Source organism: Anopheles aquasalis, chromosome 3 (assembly GCF_943734665.1).
Source record: "Anopheles aquasalis chromosome 3, idAnoAquaMG_Q_19, whole genome shotgun sequence".
NCBI classification, from domain to species: Eukaryota; Metazoa; Arthropoda; class Insecta; order Diptera; family Culicidae; genus Anopheles; species Anopheles aquasalis.
Window position 1 is genome coordinate 48,713,330 of NC_064878.1, and position 5,219 is coordinate 48,718,548.

General features: G+C 46.4%; 1 protein-coding gene across 3 annotated transcripts in view; it reads left to right on the forward strand.

Annotated features, from left to right (window-relative positions):
• The first annotated feature begins 5,189 nt into the window (after positions 1–5,189).
• The window catches only part of LOC126579248 (protein encore), a 38,960-nt gene continuing 38,930 nt past the window's right edge, over positions 5,190–5,219 (forward strand). For all 3 annotated transcript variants that reach the window (XM_050242662.1, XM_050242663.1, XM_050242668.1), the window contains exon 1: positions 5,190–5,219. This exon is cut by the window's right edge and continues 162 nt beyond it. The gene's annotated coding sequence lies outside the window, so the exon portion shown is untranslated.

Here is a 5,219-nt window from a genome sequence, read left to right on the forward strand (position 1 = left end):
ATATCCAAAGGAATTGACCGAGGCCAACGCCAAAATCAAACTGCTACGGCGAGGAGGCGCCTGCCTTATAAAGTGCATGGGCTCCGTGGCAGGAGGGGCTCGCGAGTGCAATAAAATGTTGCCACCAACACCGCCGAACCACGATGGCGACTCAAATGCGTGTGTCAACCTTCAACCTTTTTGCGATGGTGCCTTGTGGTAGGGTGCAGCTTCGCCTCGTTGTCGTTCCATCGTTTTGGAGATTTCTTTACGTGTCTCGATTCAACTCTTGAATGCAAAGTGCATTCGGTAAGGGCAGTCCGAGCGAAGGAATGGTTCGTTTCCGTTGTTGAACGCCTATTGAATCAAATGCATGCAATGGCCGTAGGGAGAACGGGGGTTGATGCCAGGTGGCATTCATGTTCCTGGCGGTTTTGACCGACAGTAGTTAACAGGTTTGGCAAAAAACAAAAAAACTGAGGAAGCTGAAGATGATTCTGGTGATTAAAATTGCTAACTATCACTTGCCTCTGCTCTCTTTTGCAGCTTCTTCGGTGAGATGCGATATTAGGTATAACGTTTGAGACGCTTAATTGAGTGACAAGATTTCGTATGATCGTATGATATGAAAATAGGGGGTTGGATGTCCAATATTGGATTTGTATTCAACTGGAACCTTTAGAAACTAATGGTCTGTCCCTTCATAATAATACAATTTTTCCTTCAATAGCATCACTCTTCAACCATAATGTCTCGAATTAGTAACACTATACGAAGGAAAGAATCGATCCTCTTTTGAGAGATTCCGATAGGCAACTGGGTTAGAACGCAACATAATACTAAATATAGGATCCGTTCGATAAATGTATTCATCGCACTCCCTTTCTGCAGTCCCAGCAGTGCTTGTACATTTCTATATTCTTGGGTTATCTGCTCTACTCATCTGGATGCTTCTCCATATCTGCTTCTTTCCCTTCTGCTATACCTGCGATCGACCGAAGATCGCTGTCGACAAAGTATCCCTTGTGGATGGAGACGAAACATTGCAAATCTCCAAAATCCCTCGGCAAAAAAAATCGCTTCGATTCTGTAGCCCCTTGCCACGCAGCATGAAACACATACCCTCCTTGCGTGCATCATCGACACTTCCTTCTCGAACCGGAGCCTCACCGGCCATTCCTCACCGGTCGAACGCTTTTATTGCACAAACCTCTCAACACAGCGGGCACCGTCACCGCGCTGTGCGGGTCGTTCGCTCTATCAATTTTAAACCTAACCGGCAACGGCAACGTAGCCGCTCTCCGGCTGGCCGGAGCTCTTCTCCGCCGGAAACCAGCGGCCACACTTCTAGCCGCCAAAAACCTTGAAACGGCGTTGCACCCGTTGCCCAAACGATACACCGTCAACCACGGGCGCAGCGACGTTGCGCCTTGCGCCGATAACCTTGACCGATGCACGATCGAGGAGCAGCAAAAAAAAAAAGAAAGAAACTGGCTTTAAAGCGCGAAACTGGTAGTGTTGGTGGAGGGGAGAAAACTAGATACAATGCGGCTGCGGCTGCGACTGCACCTTCACAGAAAGAGACTCCAGGAAGAAGCAGAAAAAGATAAAAATTTGGAAACCAAGAAACCAAAAACAAAAAAAGATGATGGCCAAAAAGCCATCCCGCGATCGTTCACGAATACGTTCTCGAGGGCGGGCGCGACACGCGCGGCATGGTGCAATCCGGGGTGCCTTCCTGTGGTGCGGGACATTCTCCGTGGATCAGAAGGGGGTTCGATGGCGAAGACAGAAATAGAAGGCGTAGAGCCTAAACCTCCAGATTGCCGGAATGGCAAATCGCAAATCGGACCAATACGGTAGCGGAACGATAAGGGATTAGTTTGGGATTAGCTGCAATGGCAAGATAACGACCGATCGTGTTCGTTTCAAGAGGTCACGTTAGTATCACCAAGATGTAATCGCACTAACCAAAAAGTATTGATCAAATTTAAAGCAACTTCCTTAGCAGCAAACTGCAATAGAGAATACGAATTGGTGAGAACGAAGCGCGAAACTCGCGAAAGGAAAGAATTGAAATCTATTTTTTGGTGGCACGCTGCTGGAGGTGGCATTGGGGAGACACCACGGACAGGACCGAGGGGCTTAAGTGGGCGAAGTCGATGCAGCGAAGAGTCACGTCAAGACGGCGCATGGCGCGTGAAGGTCGGTGCAGCAGACAGGCAGGCAGGAAGCCGGGCCGCAGCACCGCGTGTGTTCGTTGGATTTTGGTCGCCGTCGAGTTGGATCGAGCCAAAAACCCGAAACAAGCTGCATGATATGCGAACTTACGAGCGAACGAGTGCGATCCAAGCCCGCGAGATGGTTGACTGGTGGGGTTTAGCGCCCATGTGTTGGTAGTTTAGTAAACAAAAGACGACAAACGGAAGAAGACGGCCAAGAAAAAACAATCCCCAAATCCCCAAGCAGCGCAACGCATACAAGCGCACGGGACGAAATAATTTTGGAACCAAGACGAACCGAACGGGAGAGGGTTTTTTGAACGCCAGACAGAAATTGGTGAAACGAAGAGCGACTGCAGCGTACCGAGGCAATGCGTAGGGGAAGTTAAGAGAACGGAGGAGCTGCTGCTTTGAGAAGTAGAACCAAAATCCCCCCCCCCCCCCCCGCTCGTAAGAAAAAGAAGGTGAATTTTGGTCTGGAACCGGGCGGATGGACTGTCGAAACGATGTTTGGTGGTAAGATATATGGATTGTGGCGGGGTTTTCGGTAGAGATCCAACGATCGAGCGATCTTCCGGTGACGGTTAAGGGTATCGATGATTTGCTATACCGTAATTATAGTTTTCTATAATACTCGAAGCTGTAGGTCCAGGTATTATAGCTGCACAAACTCTCTGTCTCTCTCTATCTCTCTTTCTGAATTGATACAATGTCGCTCAAGTTCCTGGGTCCATCTGTATTCCAACCTCAACTGCATCTCAAACCGTACCCCGTAGCTCTAATCCAAATCGATAGCTGCAACCGAATTGGAATTGGCTCAATAGGAATTTGGGTGATTTCCGGTTTTCCACCACGACGGGAAAGCAGAACGAAGGATAAGCAAGAAGGAATCATTCTTGCAAAGAGCACGCCTTGCCTCTTACCAGTTCTTCGTGATGCGCGCGCTTGCTACCAGAGATGAAAGAGAGATAGAAACCGCAATCAAATGTCTATCGAAGCAAAGGACGTCCTCTAGACTTCCTGGAGAACTGGACTTCCTTCTAGACAGGGATTCGTAGTTCTATAGGCTCCTGCAGAGACTGAGACTGGGAAAGGGATCAAATGTCTGCCGACAATGATAATATTTCTTCTACCACCGCAACCACCAGCACAGAAATTCGTAGACGATCGTCTGATCGTGTGAAGCAAGAAGAAGGAAATGTCTGCGTCTGTGGTGGCTATTCTTACCGCGTCTCGTGCCGAAGCCTTGTGTTGCAATCTTGCCCGAAAAGTCATTCAAAGTCATCCCGATCGTTCGGGGGGGCTAGAATCGCGTGATCATCGAGTGGGGTGGCGAGGGTAGGCTTAGAGTCTAGACTTGGGCTTTTCGCTTTCAGGTTGTTCAGGTCCATGATCTGACTCCCTACAATAATAAGTACCCTCCGCGTCGTTGGTGGTGGGGTGGTTATTCTGTTTCGTTCTGCCGCACAGCTCGAAATTTTGGCAACATTTCTGGCCAACCCCCAATAAAAAACCATTCACTGTCTGTCTGGATGCGCGAAACCGTGTCGCGCTAGTGGGTGTTACTGCGCTGTGCTACATTTGGGGTCTCCTTCCGCGCACCATTCGTCAGGCTGCACGCTTGCCTTGCCTTGGTTGACGAACTAGACGAACAGAGCTCTAATGTGACCGAGCTAGATCTTTTAATGAGATTCTGTCTGGACTGGCGCGAAATTCCCAGACGACGATCAGTTAACGATCGTTGCAGGAAGAATATAGAATGTAGTGCAGACCAACTGGCTAGACGGATTTTTATTTTGGGTTGGGTGTAAAATCACCTCCAGACATCTGGAGGAGCAAGGAAGATGACTTTGTGAAGCAGCGAGACAGCAAAGCAGAATTGGGGAATGAATAATTTCGCTAAAGAAAATGGTTGTATTATTCTTTACTATTAGCTGTCTCACGATGATTCCTTTGTATCTGCAATGTCTTCAGCTTTCCTGCAAGCGATGAACGTGAATTTTAAATGAAGAAATGTGACCGACCGGACGACCTCGGCAGATTGGTGACGAACGCAGAATCTTCGCTGTTTACGGCAAGACGATGACATCATTTTTCAGCCCGCTGGAGCGTTGCACTCGCTCGCTCATCACGGACAGTGCACGGATCGTGGAAAAATGCTATTTCGGGTGTGCCACCCAGTATGGCCAGCGATAATTGCAATTGCATCTTTTGAAATTCACTTCTGTTTGTTTACTCTATTTGCATGGAAATTAGCAGCCGATCGCCAGCAGCTCCAGCTTCTTTAGAGGGTGTAATTAAAGGAATGCGTTTTCTGTGCTTTTCTATTTCATTATTCTAATGATGCTTTTTATTATATTTTTTCTTGAACAAACTTGCGAGGAATTTTGCATCTTTAGTGCTATTCACATTTTGCTTAATAAATCCGTCATCCTTTTTTACTAGCTTGGTATTTAAATGTACAAAAAATCTATGTTAACAAAAAACAATGTAATCTTTGGAATGACAATTTCTCAAAACCGATTTCATATATGAAACAAAATTATTTGTAGTTGATTAAAGAGTTTATTTTTTATTAACGCCGGCTTACAAAATGTTGTTCGATAGGGGCGTTAGTTTAAATTCAAATATCCCGTTCAGTTCCATTTCGCCAGCATTCGCCTGAACAGTGCAGCCATTGAGACCGGCGAACTCTCTCGCCGTTCAAACTTAAATTTGCCGCAGACAATTCTGTTGATAAAATCATTTGTGGAAACGAAATCGGATTGATTTTTACCAAAAAACTGGTACAAAAAAATGGTACTCCGCAAGTTTTAATTAAAGTAATAAAGAATCAAAATCTATCGTAATTTTAAATTGTAGCGATTAACTAAACAGTGAGAGAGGGCGAGAATCTTCGAAGAAAGAGAGTGAGAGCGAACACGCAAATCATTTCTTTTGTGGGGAACGGTTTGTGGCGATTTATTATTCTCTCGTCCGCGAGGTATCATTCGAAAATATGGAAGTTCGTAGTATCAT